At 44.0% G+C, this 13,744-nt stretch overlaps 1 long non-coding RNA gene across 1 annotated transcript; it reads right to left on the bottom strand.

The window, feature by feature from the left end:
• Positions 1-1,056: 1,056 nt before the first annotated feature.
• Positions 1,057-9,717, bottom strand: LOC144158435 (uncharacterized). The gene is made up of 3 exons (XR_013320061.1): positions 9,623-9,717; positions 8,853-8,918; positions 1,057-1,277 (listed from the first exon to the last, which is right to left on the bottom strand). It is a non-coding gene; the product is annotated as an uncharacterized LOC144158435 (long non-coding RNA).
• Between the last annotated feature and the right edge of the window lie 4,027 nt (positions 9,718-13,744).

The following is a 13,744-nucleotide window of genomic DNA, read 5'->3' on the forward strand; positions in this document are numbered from 1 at the left end:
GCTTGGCAGGACCCTCTTAGGATACCCTTGCCTCTGCATGCCATTGACCGTCAGTGCAATTTAGAATTTCCTCGAGGCCTACGAAAGCAAGCAGAAGGTGTCCTTCACCGACTAATCCTGAACTTTGCCTTCACTGGTAGTTTTTTTTTTTAAATAGGCTGGGCGGACTCGCCATTCTGCTCTGTGTGCTTTGTGAGAGAAGATATACGGCGTGTCTTGTGTTACTGCCGGCAGCATACAACTCATCGAGAAACAGCGAAAAGAACTCTTGTGCGACTGTTACACGTAAAATGTTTAGAACTGCGTCACTTTCTTGTTCCGAGGCTAAATCACGATGACGCGGCACGAGGGACAAAGCGTCTTTAAACAACCGAGGTTCTTTAATCATGAGTACCTCAGATTTTTCTCCAAGTTCTGTATATTTTTCTTCGCTCCGAAATGATTTCATTTTCCCCTCCATCTTATTCGTTGTTTCTGCGTACGTCCTCCCATTTTTCCTTTTTTTTTGCCTCACTATGTTCATTCCATCTGCAGTAGCAAGCCGCGCCGTTTCTCGGGATAACCTCTTCAGTATCCATTAAGGCTTTCTCTCTCTCTCTCTCTCTCTCTCTCTGTCTCTCCAATACCATTCCCAAGTTTCAGCTAGAGAAACTTCAGCTTGATTTTCTCTGCTCACTTTTTAACCATGAATTTGTCATCAATCACTTGCTGTTTTTTCCCCTCTGTCACCAAGACACGCGCGGCATCACCACCCAAGTTCGCTAACACCTTAACCTCCATAGACTGACACGTGCAAGTTTTCATTTATTCTTCGTACCGTGTCGGAGTGGGATTCCCTTCCTGAGCCATGCACATTACATTTTGTATAACCCTGTGTATTTTCTTATTTGTGGCTTGCCATTGTTGATTTAAATGCACTTCCCGGTGTTCACGTTTTGCCCCCTTTCCTGGTTTTATCGGCTGCGTAATAATCAAATGACTGTTCCGCCGAGAACACAAGACTGCTCTTCAGTGTGTACTAAACAACCTAGAAATAAATAGACAAAAACGGGCTGGTTATAAACCCCGAGCAGAATTTATTGACGTTCACATTCTCTCTGCCATGTTTCTGTTTCCTTAATTCACCGGTGTTGGTGACATGCTACTGATACAAATCGTCTTCTAGATACGGCCTGACGAGATTACGGTGGTTGTCGTGCCGTTATCGTTGTTGAAGCGAATTATTGCGCTGCCTCCAATCCCACGTCCAATGGCTGCTCCAGGCGTCGCAAGCAAGCCTTCGAAGAAAAACGGTGAAAGGACGAGTAAATATGTGTTAATAACGCACAGTTTGCGAAAACAAGTGTCACGGAAAGTCTTACTCAAACTACACTTATTAAATATGTTTTTTTTTGTGAAAGAAAGACAAAGAGAGAAGAAACTTTATTGAAGCCCATATTGTAGACTGAAGGGGGCGGGGTGAGGAAGTCAGCTGACATTTCCGTTAGATGGCGGCCAAATAACCCTTGGGCCCTAGCGGCGTCTTCCGCCACTTGTACCAGTCGTTGCTGTGAGTAGGGGCGAGAGCTGAGCGAGGCGGCCTCTCATTGCTCTTGACTGCTGATGCCTAATGATCCATTAGGTGGGTGAGGTTCCTGTGGATATGCCCATATCATACTGTTGCGTTGAACCAAAAACAATCAAAGCAGAGAGATAGACAGAGAGAGAGAGAGAGAGAGAGAGAGACAGACCGAGATGGAGAGAGGGAGATTGTAAACATTCTTTATTCCGAAACTCAACTGGCAGGACTCCTCAGTCTAAGACCCCTTAACCTTTTTACCAGCCTCAACAGCACTCAGCACCAGCAGGCGCTGATCATGGAAGTCGCTGCTGGCCAGAGCTCCCTCCCAAAGCTCATAACACAACAACGGATTGCGGGAATGTAATTAAGCCTAGGACGGCTGATAAGGCATCAAATGCAAGGAAGGCCGATAGGCAAGGAAGAAGACGCTGCAGAAGCGGTACAGAAAATCCGTCTGGCCTGGGTCCCAGAATACAGAGGTGTTGAACTTAACGACACCGCTGACTGTCTAGCCGAAGTAGCACTGAATCGTCCCCTGGTTGATACTGTGCCCCCGATAGCCTACGTTGTTGCAACTAGGTTTCGAAGGTACAGTTTGCTGGACAGCTTCCCACCAGACAGTATCACTGGCTGCGCTGACATTGAGCATCTCCGGTACTCTTGGAAGTGTAACTTTGCGAAGTCTCGACTGTCTAGGTCACACTGACTTGCTTTCGCTGCCGAACACCTAATTTGATTTTTTATCTACACCACACATGCATAGCGCCATCGGGCATGTGCGTCTTCTGTCAAGAGGAGGAAACAATTGACCACTTCGTGTTGTCTTGCCGGCGGTTCTCCTTTCTCCGAAATCGTTACCTCGATGGTTCCCCTCTGGCGCCTGGTTCTCGCGTTTTCGGTGCCTAATTTATTGTCATTTGGGGCAGTCGGGCTTGATTGGTGCAACAGGGATGTTTGTCGCGCTCTTCACTTTTTTATGGCCGAATCCGGTAGCTTGCCTTGTTAATCAATCACATCCAGCTATTTTTAATCATGTATTGAAATACCTGTTGTTACAGCAGCATTAAATTTTTTGTGCGGTTCCAAAATAGTTAGCGTCACTGTAATCGATTTTCGCTTATTTGAAACTGATTCATAAGCTTCTTCAACAGTGAAACCACAATCAGACATGGGCAATCCCCCAGAATGGGTACGTGCCATTCTTGTTATGGCTCCAACCAACCAACCAAGGTGACGAGGGAGAAGACTTGGGTCCGGCGCAGAGATTGCAGATTATCCGCAAGTAGCACATCCTCTCTGTGGCACACGTTTGCCTTTGATAGGAATCAGCCCGCCCTTGTGCTTTGTGCAACACTCCTCGGCTCTGTGGCGAAGCCTCCTCAAGTGCGCCTTTCAAGCAGGCCTCCCTGTCGGTGACGGGGCTAAACACGTCAGCCGACAGGGCTAAACACGTCGCTACATGTCTGGATTGCTGGCGCCTCACTATCAGCGTGATTCAAACTTCGGTGGCGGCAGACGAGGCGTGCTTCAACTTGTCCGAAGGGCATTGAAGCCGGTGCGGAGACCTCCTCTCTCCCCTCTTTCGGACTCAGCGTGCGCCGCTACTACCGACCGCTCGCGAACTCTGGAAAGAGTGTTGTGTGTGTCTGTGCCGTCCGTGTCGTGTGCAAAATCTAGAGGGAACGTTTGTTTGACTATTAGCGCTTTGAATATAAATAAGACCCCCCACTTCTTCAACAGTGAAACCACAATCAGACATGGCCAATCCCCCAGAGTGGGTACGTGCCATTCTTGTTATGGCTCCAACCAACCAACCAAGGTGACGAGGGAGAAGATTGCTCATTCCTGTTTGAGCAGTGAATCAATGCTGTCACTCTGCTCGAGTCCTGTACTGTAAGCTCGCCCGTCGGGGCATTGTTCTTTGGCTTCGGCTCATCTCTCGCCATGCAGTAAACAAATAACGTTTGCCTTCGGCTTCTGGTCTTTTTCGAGGCAGCAACATTGGCTTGCCGCCCGCTTCACCCATGCTCCCACACGCATGTCGGAGGCGACGGAGCTCGACTCGGGTATGCCTTCCCGTATGTAGCAACGGGTTTTCAGCGGTGGGATGACGACGTCGCGACACCTTGTAGCTAATCCCTAATCAGTCCGCAGTCTTCACGATTGTTACAATATGTTGTCGGGTAGCTGTGTCTGCACACCATCCTCAAATGTAGGAATTCGAGTGGCAAATTTCCGGTGGAATTGAAACATGTTTTTTAGGAATGAGGTGCATTGTTATATGAATTGTGAGAAACACATTTGCTGTTTCCAGTTTAGATAAGGGATATCACATATATGTTGTGTTACCACTGTAAAAATAACGTGTCTGTATGTAAATATATTTTTTGGTGTGTTATTTAGATGCCTATATTTTACTAGCTCCGCTTCGTTGAAAACAAAATCAAAGCCCCATTAATAAGTGAAAAATGGTTAAAACGTGGAGCTGCGCCGACCGTGTAAGAATGATGCAATCGGACAGACGTCGGTTTCTTATACCTGTGCTACACGGCTGTTTCAAAGGCCTTCCGAAGGCCGTTGAACCAATTGTCTATGGAATGTTTCATTGTAAATGCATAGGGTGCACCTGTAGGCGAGCGTTCAATTCTCAATTGATAGTCGCCGTGTAGCACAGGCATTACGCGAGGTACTTAGGTTCAACTCCGACAGCGTGAAGCATATTACAGCGAAGCTTTTAGCCTCTCGTAGATCGGATTGTAAACAAAAACCCAGGCAGGACTCAGCAGTTCTCGCCCAAGACGCCAAGCGCATGCGTCAGGCTGATAAGGCTTAAAGCTCGTCTAAAATAAAGAAAACACAAAACAAGCATAGAAACCACATGATGAATGATAAGGCGTCAGTGAACAATGGAAACTCCTCCCCATCAGATATCAGGTTGCTTACAATCTATCGGCCCCCTAACGTAAACCCTCGAGGCTTTATCGAAGAAATAAATGACATACGCATTCCCTCCGGTTACTTTAGCATGGTGGGACGTAAACATCAACACAATAAAAAAGAAGCAATCATTGGTTGTTGATTATTTAAACACTCTTGCAGATAAAGGAATTGAAGCCGCGATAAATAGTCCAACCGGCGTCGAGCTTCGAGGTGACAAGATAATGTCATCATGCATTGATGATGTGAATGTCCGCTTCGAACATAAGAAATTGGTTTCTTTCATTATTGAACAGAAAACGTCCGATCACTTTTTCGTCGGGTGTTGGGTATTCAGGGATTCTAACAATGCCGTATCGAATGCGCAGAAATCCCACTCCGTAGTAATTACCGATAAACGGCAAGTAGACTTGACAGTAGCAAATTTTGACTGGAACCTTTTGCTTGCTTCTACTCCTCCGAGCTACCTTTATGACTGCTTTGTATCCCAGTTAACTACTATCTTGGAGGCTACAAAAAGAACAGCGATTTTAATTAAAGCAGAAGATAATTGATTGTCCTTGGATCAATTCTTCGGTGCTTGCAGCAATAGCAGAAAGAGAATGGGCCTGGGCCCGTTGTAGCCCAATTTAAATCAGCCTGTAACAAAGCAAATGCTGTGCTTCGCTCTGAAAAAAGAAAATATTTTCACAGCGTATTCAGCGATTCCCGAAATAGACCGGCCAAACATGGTCTACCACTAATCGGTTACGGAGCAAAACAGCTAAAGATGCCTCTGATATAATTGCCCAAAACTTTGGCGCGGTATCACTTACCCTCGCTAATGAGTTCAACTGTTTCTTTTCCTCTGCTGGTCAAGCCATTAGTAGTAATCCGAAGATTCGAACTATTAGTTCCGTCAAAGATCCTGCGTTTCTTTCCCTATGTACCGAGGAAGGTTTAAGGTGTATTTTATCTGGATTTCACGAGCGGAAAACGTAAGGTTTGGATCGTGTATCCGTTGAATTACTTTGTAAGACTTTGATGAATTTAAATGTGTAATTCTTGCCATCATCGACAAAATTATTGCAACGCAAATCGTGCCACAAGGTTTAAAAAGACCTCTCGTTAGACGTCTTTACAAGAAAGGCGTAAAAGATTGTGTCAATAGCTACCGAGGTATATCAATTTTACCAACAACTGACCTCGTACTAGAAAAACTTTGGTTTGTACAATGACTTCCTTTATCGAAAAACACGACATACTTTCGTCCAACCAATTGATTTCACCGCTGCTGGGGTACACAAAAGCATTGGATGACTCAACAATGCCATTGATCACAATGAATTTGCGTGTTCAGTGTTTTTTGATGTATCAAAAGCATTTTATTCTGTAAACCACGATGTAATGCTTGACAAACTGCACCAATATGGTTTCCATGTGCCTTTCCTGTTGCTATTAGAAAATTACATTTGTAACCGCCGACAGTATGTCGTATTAGGTAAAATACAAGCTCCCCACAAGTACTGCACGCTGACCAACCCCGACAGGCAACTACAGGGCACCTAGACCGTTTCATGTCTCCGCCCGTGTCAAGAGTCCCGTGGGACGCATTCGGCACCTATACAATATGCACGCAGAAAGTTTGGACGTATTCCATCGTCCCTTTCCAGCTTTTTGTAAGAAACTGCGTGGCTTGACAAACCAGGAGTAGTTTGCTTGCCCTAGTATGTAACTTCAACTCACACACGTATGCTGCCGGGTTTGGTTAACTATGTATGTATGCTAATTGTTTCGATATTCCCTTGTTTATCTACGTTTTATGCCGTGATTGTGGCGTGATCTTAAGCTAATATCTTTTTCCGGTTTACATGTTTCAGTGTACAGAGTTTTAATCATGCCTTGTTGTATTCCACTTGTAGTCTCCATAGCAGTCAGCAGTGTCTTATTACTATGCAGTGATTGCAATGCCTTTTTGGCATATGTGCTCGGGTCATGTGCGTGTGTCGACGTGTGTGCATCTCAAAGTGTCTCATTCGCGTTCAGACTATACAACGCTTATTCTATATTTTTCTGAGATATGCACTGTTCTTTCCGCACCAGCACATCGTTCCTGGACACACTAATAAACAATTAATTGGGTGTTTCATTCATCATTATTATTTCTGCGATTTGTTGGTGTGATCATTTATGCCTATACTCCTGCCATTGTTTTTTCGCTATTGTTCTGTCAAACTTGTTGCTATGTTCGTTGTGTGTCCCGACAAGATGGGACATCGCAAAGGCATCGCTCGTTTTACGGTAATACTTTGTTGCAGTGTAACTTTTCAAAAATCAAAACTCTCGTTTTATATGTACACTCGGTCTCTATCATGTGCACTGTGTATTTTGTTGTATATTTCCTTTTCTCAAGTGCCTTGAAAGTTTCGCTGGCCGAGTGCCATAGCTTGCAACGCTGTTTTTTTTTTCTTTTTGCTTTTCTGTCATATCGGTGATTTTGAGTGTTGTGCCGTGCTGTCTTACGTTTCTTTTAATAATGTGTTGTATATGGTGTGGCAGCACCAAGACCTTAGGTCCTGGGCACCGAAAGTAAAGGTTGATTTATTTATTTATTTATTTATTTATTTATTTATTTATTTATTTATTTATTTATTTATTTATTGATTGATGAATTGATTGAATATAATTATTATTATTATATTATTATTATTATTATCTTTTCTTGTAAAAATAAGGTTTGCAGCTGCTCTCGAAAGCGGAGGGGGGTTGACGTACGTTATTCGAGGGCTAGCGCATGCGTCAGGCAAGACCCAGCAGTTCTCCGAGTGCAAGCGCCAAGCCCGCCAAGACAACGAGAAACATTTAATACCCTCCCCGTCAGCATGTGTAGCGGTTTACAGTAGCTGCGCTGGACGTCCACTTTCACAGGGCGGAATGGCGCCCTTTTTTTCTGGAGGCGCTTGATGTGCCGTCGCTTGTCACCATCAACATAGCGTGAAACTTATTGTGTAAAGTTGGCTTTCCCCCGTACATTTTGTGGCAACATCGAACGTCATCATTCAGGCATAAAGGTCTTCCCTTGAATAATATCAAATATTCTATGGCACCAAAGTATTCCTCACGATTTGGTGACTGCGAAAGCATTTAGCGTTCATTGTCAACCGGATACGTGGGTTTTGCGTGCCCCGCCTAGCTGTATAGTGTTTGACGTCGTGGCACGCTGCTTTATTAGCCATGTATGTGCGTCTGCTTGCGCCCCATCTGTTTGGGCTTCCCTGTACGATCCCAGTTGTTTCACTGCCGGTATTGAGGTAGCCGCCTTGTAGTCCATCGCACAAGCACCAGCGCCTTCTCTGGTTTAAAATATCAGCTAGTTCGCACTGTCATTTCAAATTGAACACACTGGCACGCTACAAGTAACAGTGGAGATGCAGTGGGGTGTATATCCAATGAATTCCTGTGTAACTACTAGTCAGTTTCTAAGGTTGAGAACACACCCCATTTGCTCCACTCCAGTTTCCTCCTCCCCAAATTGGTGTCGAGATCCACGCGACATTTCTTAAATGCAGGACGCCTTACACTGCAGCCGACTTTGGCCTACTGATATTCCTTTACTTAAAAAACTTCATGTCAGAATTTGAGCACGGGTTTGGACAGCTTAAGATCGTCCTCTGAGATACCTTAGTGTATTCGTATGTCTCAGAAAGACGACGAGTTCCTTAGTGTAGCGCGAAGTGATTGCTTCATTGACCAGGCCAGTAGGTGCGAAGCGCAGTGGCTGTTTAACTTGCTTAGTCCTGCCTTGCAACGAATAAAAACCTTTGCTGACCCCTGAGTGACTTTAAAAGGACGTGTTAAAATAATCCTACCCCAATTTCCCTTTTGCAAGTACCCAATGCCTAATGCTTCGATTTTTAAGCGAATGTTCATTGAGCCATGTCTCTGTTTTTGGTGGTAGATAATCCTAGTTCTTCTGGTAGTTGTTTCATTAAGAACTACCCCGAATAGTGGGTAGCTCAAGAAAGGGAGGCTCTACTTGTCTATAGTGATACTGATCATGTATCGCTGAGATTACTGGCTACACCTCCATAAACTGGTAAAAATGCATCGACCTACAGTACCCAGCGACGCACTTTGGCCTGTATTTTTTTTTTTTTTGAGCCGAGTGTTGACCTAAAAACAATGGACATTTCTCTCCCTCCTCATGCATAGCTAATGTTTCTGCGTCTAATAATAATTTCACAAATCACAAAATTAAATCCTCCTTTGCTCTCTGATATATTTTATCAACAAAAACCAGACGAATGCTGCCAAACCCGAAAAGGCTCTGTGATGAACAGCGATACAAGACTAAGTAAAAAAACTGGATAATTACCTAGGATGACCGCAGCCACAATAAGAAGCTGGAGCCCAGAAATTGGGAACATTGCAAAATTTTTGGCTGAAATAAAAACATGGTTTTCATTAATTGTATATGACGAAATCTTCGTGATTTAAATAATTTGCATGCGCCAATACTACTTGTAAAAATTCAGAGTCTGAAGAAATCATGAAGCCTTAAACAAAGTAATAAACAAAGTAATAATCTATGGAGCGCACCTGCAAGAAAAAGTTGGCACTTGTTGTAACTGTCGGACACATTTGAGATTCCCGAAAGGCTATTTCTGTCACGAGACCCCCTTTCAGCACTTGGGTCTCGGGCCTCCTACTGTATTGTCAACTATGTGAATAACATTAATGAACGAATGAAACACTCTTTTGATACGGATTCGGATTGACCGCGGGCTAACGTTTCAGCCGCCACGTTCATAGACAGGAGTGCAATTTTTAATTATATTTCCAAACTTTACAGAGTAAAGTGGGCTATTTAATTATATAGCACGGCTCTTTGTGTGCACTAGCAAGCATACAACTTTATATCAAACAACGCCTCGAAGTAACCATCAATTTTCAAAACAAGAGAGAAAAAAAGGTTCGGTATAAAACGCAACTTTTACAGGCTATCCTAACGGCGTACAATTGAAGTTGCCTAATCCCAATATAAAAAGGTATTAGATTACGCAAGCTACAATTGATAGATGTGAATTAGAAGGAAGGAGGAATTATGTTTGTAGAAAATATGGTAGCCAGTTAGTCATCTCTTACCCAAAGAACTTCAAAAAGAGGGCTCGGAGTTTATCTAGACGTTGGTTGCCAGTAAGCCTAGCGCAATGCGCTGCGTTTATATGACTTGAACAAATGTCGGTATTTTGTTCTTGTTTTTTTTTTCAATGAGACCAATCTACTGAGAGGCTTGCAACAAGGCAATTAGACTTTCCCATTTCATTCTACAGAAAATGGAATGCCACGGCTGTTTTCAATTACATTGGAAGCGAACTAGTTTAATTGAAAATGCCAGCACTTTATAAAATTGATTTCAGGAACATTTTACGCCGACATGTGATGTCTGTTGTTGAGTAGAAATACAACCATGTTTTCATCTATGCCGAATTGCTTCAAACCCGCTTGGTATGATGTTTGGTTCTATAATTGAATGATCCTTCTGCTTCTTTCCTAATATCTCTGCCTCAGTTGTGAACCCACAGAAGTTATATCGCCCGTCATATCAAACTTATCACTTTGTGTTTTGCCCTGTGCAGTCGGAACATTAAGTAAAAATATCCCGCCAACAACAAGATGTACATAGGGGGACCGCTGAACTATCAAACAGTATGCGCTGTTAAATTTGCATGTCTGATAGAGACAGTGCACGGGAGCTGAAAAATTCTTTTTCAGAGAACTACTTTTTGCAAGCACCTGCATACTCTTATGCATTAGCCTGAATTATCTACGCTGCATGTGCTGGCCGCCCGCGAATACCAAAGCAGTAGCTAAAACCCACATTTCTTTAAAACAAAACTCGCGTTCAGACGAGCGCCTGTCCAGGAAACCACCACCGCTAGGCCGAATACGCGTACGTTGTCCATGGAAGCACTAAATGTGGAATTCACTGCACGGCAACTCAATCTGCGGAGAGAAAGATGGAGCTGGAAAGGTCAGCTCTGCAAGCGGCAGTGCTTGCTACACCAGATGGGGATGATTACAATATAGAGAAGTGGATGTGAGAGATTGCGAAGACAACAATTATAGATGAATAAGTCGAGAAAAAGAATGGCACGCAATGAAATGCAAGAAACAAAACTCTCAATAAATTCGAGTCAAAAAGTTATGTGCGCATTCGTGTCGTCATGTGCATTTTGTTTTCATTTTTGTTGGTTTGGCGCTCCGTGCTTTCCCGGGAATGTTTGCAATTGGCGCAGTTATTCCACTCAAGCATTTTGGCTACGGGAATTTTTAGGCGTAGGGACGCATGCAGTCGCTTCGCGCAAAACAATTTGGCGCCTTTAAGTGAAACCCTGCAATTCATACATTCATAACATTTCATAAAACGCCCGCATCTTGAGGGGAATAAAAATAAAAATGCCATCTGGAAACGGGAACGCAACCACTTATGTCATAAATAACGCTCAAATTCCCATTATGGAATGATACGTCATAAGGCTTGTTTTACGCATTAAGCGAAGACCTGGTTTTAATTCAATGCCCACATTTACAGTGGTGAATATGGAGTCCAGTCGTGGTCTATTCTCGCATTTCTGCGCGAAACAGTTATAACGTTTTATATCTGATAACTCTTAAGTCATAGGAAGTTCTCTTGCAAAAAAGAAATTTCATTTTTCTGCATAGACGTGACAAAAAACAACGGGTAAGTTAGCAAAGTCGAGATTGCGTTGATGGTTATGAATAGATGTGAGTATTAATCAAGCATTCGCAAGGTATACATGAATGTATGAATCAATCTGCATTGAAGAAACTACTACCCGGGTTAGGTACTCTAGTTCACAGCCGCCGCGGTGGCTTAGTGGCTAAAGGGTTGTGCTGAGCCGAAGGACGCGCCTTCGTTTATCGGCCGCTTTGCTGGTAAGGGCGAAAAGCAAAAACGCCCGTGTGTATGAGATTTCAGCACCCGTTAAAGACCCCAGGTGGTAAAAATTATTCTGCAGCCTACCACAACGGGGCGCATCATCGGCTGAGTAGCGTCGGCGCGTTAAACCCCAGAATCAATAACTCAATTACTCTGAGTTCCACGGCATCCCTAACAATTTTTACGAAAAAATGTGATAGCCGGCGCCAGAAATTTAGTAACGGTGACTGGAGTGCTGCTCTTCCTTCGGGAAACGGGTTGCTTACATTGAAGATCTGGTCCCGGCTATAGGCCTTGGAGCATTTTAGGGAGGAGGGGGTGGTCTGGCACCCCGTTGTAGCGGGCCACCTTGGCAGGGGTTAAGAAAGTATTCATTTAGCGCTGTCTTTTAGTACTTCTTCGGGTTTCGATAGATCTGGATTTCGGGGATTTGTGTTCCTAGGGATGGCTACGGTTGCATGGAGCACAGAACGCAGTTTCACAGGCAAGCTGGTCGGCCCTTATGTACCCTGCAGCAGGGTATGATATGGCACACAGTTAATCCCTTCGTCTTTTTGACGTGTTGAAAGGGTTGTGTGTTGCTAGAAGGATGTGATTGTTTAATATGCTCTCACATGCTTGTTGGGGCATTTTAACAGCGAGCACGACGTTATATATGAGCGAGCAAGTATATACCTTGATAACACACCACTTCTCATAGTTACCCTAAATTTCCGGAATCACTGTTTTAATTGGTCAGACTAACGCAACTGCTGGGGACTATCCTTGTGATGGGCATTTCCTTTTCGTATTTCTTGGAATAAATATCTATACACGTTATCCAGTAAAGAAGTTGTCACTTACCAAAAAAACCTTCAAGAAGCCTCAAAGCGTATCAAGACAGTTGTTGGTAAAAAGCCTAGAGCAATGACGTACTTTTATACTGCTATAGCTAGTAACAAAGATGAGCTCATGTTGTTTTATCCTCAACTTGACATAGCGACATATCGCAACAAGGCTTGCAACAAGGCAATTTGTTTCCTTCCTTTTTAGTTCTACTTTGAAATAGGTGTGCCACACCGGTTTTCAATTACGTTGCAGGCGAAACAGGTTAATTGGAAATGCCAGAACAACGACAAATTCTTTTAGAGAAAGGTTTTATGTATTTCAACACAACGATGTGGCGTGTATTGTTGAAATACAACTAGGCTTTTAGCCTATGACAAAAAAAAAACTGAACGACCAGAATTAACTTCAAACTGCTCTTGTGGTACGATTGCGTCTGTAATTGGAGGACCCTTCCGCCGTGGTCCAAATAATTCGCTTCCACTTCTGAACCGACGTAGCAATGACATTGTAGGGCACATCGACCTTACTGTTTTGTGTTTTTCACTGTGCAACCCAACATGAAGGAGGCAAACCTCGTCACCTTGAAGTATCCGTAGCCAGTGTACGACTACATCGCTCAGTCTTATACGTTCTAAAAAGTGCGTTTCAGACGCAAATAGGGATTTACACGTTCGAATATTTTAATAATTACGGTACGTTCTAGCAGAATCTTGCGTACCCCTACCGGGAAAGAATAAAAGTGAACAGACTCACAAGCTTCGCACGTTTTCGCGGAGTAGTTTACACTTTTCAAATAAATAGCTTTAAAACGACTGGCTGTCTTTTGGGCGAACACCAGTACACAAGTTAGAATGCACGTAGGTTGCCAATAGAAGCCAGCTGCACATCTGGAATGCGCTGTACGCAAACGTCATCTGCCAGTGGTTTTGAAACGATGCCCTTTGGACAATTCCTCTTCGTCGTGTAAGCCAGTATTCACTGACTGTGCGCAAAATAATTAGCGCCTTTACGCAGCCGCAAAGACTAAATTGAAAGCGCGACTTCTCTAATAAATGGCTACTTTTTGAAGGGAATAATACTGTTGATTGATTGATTGTAGGGTTTAACGCGCCGACGCAACGCAGGCGATGAGGCGCGCCGTAGTGGAGGGCTCCGGATTAATTTTGACCACCTGGGGATCTTTATCGTGCGCCGAAATCTCGTACACACGGGCGTTTTTGCTTTTCGCCTCCATCAGAAAAGCGGCCGCCGCGGCCGGGAATCAAACCCGCGACCTCGTGCTCAGGGAATAATACTGTTAAGCGGCCGGACGACTTCAGCATTGTTGTGGCGCTGTTGATGGAGTGGTCTACTTGATGGGCAAATCTTCCCTTTAAGGCTGCGCAAGATCGTGTCTATGAACTTCTCAGTGTAGCTGGACCATTACAGAGGCCGATCCACATGACGTTGAATTCGAAGAGTCCGTCGCGCGTAAT

This window comes from Haemaphysalis longicornis, unplaced genomic scaffold (genome assembly GCF_048455015.1).
Source record: "Haemaphysalis longicornis isolate Haplotype H1 unplaced genomic scaffold, Haemaphysalis longicornis Haplotype H1 scaffold_10, whole genome shotgun sequence".
Lineage (NCBI taxonomy): Eukaryota > Metazoa > Arthropoda > Arachnida > Ixodida > Ixodidae > Haemaphysalis > Haemaphysalis longicornis.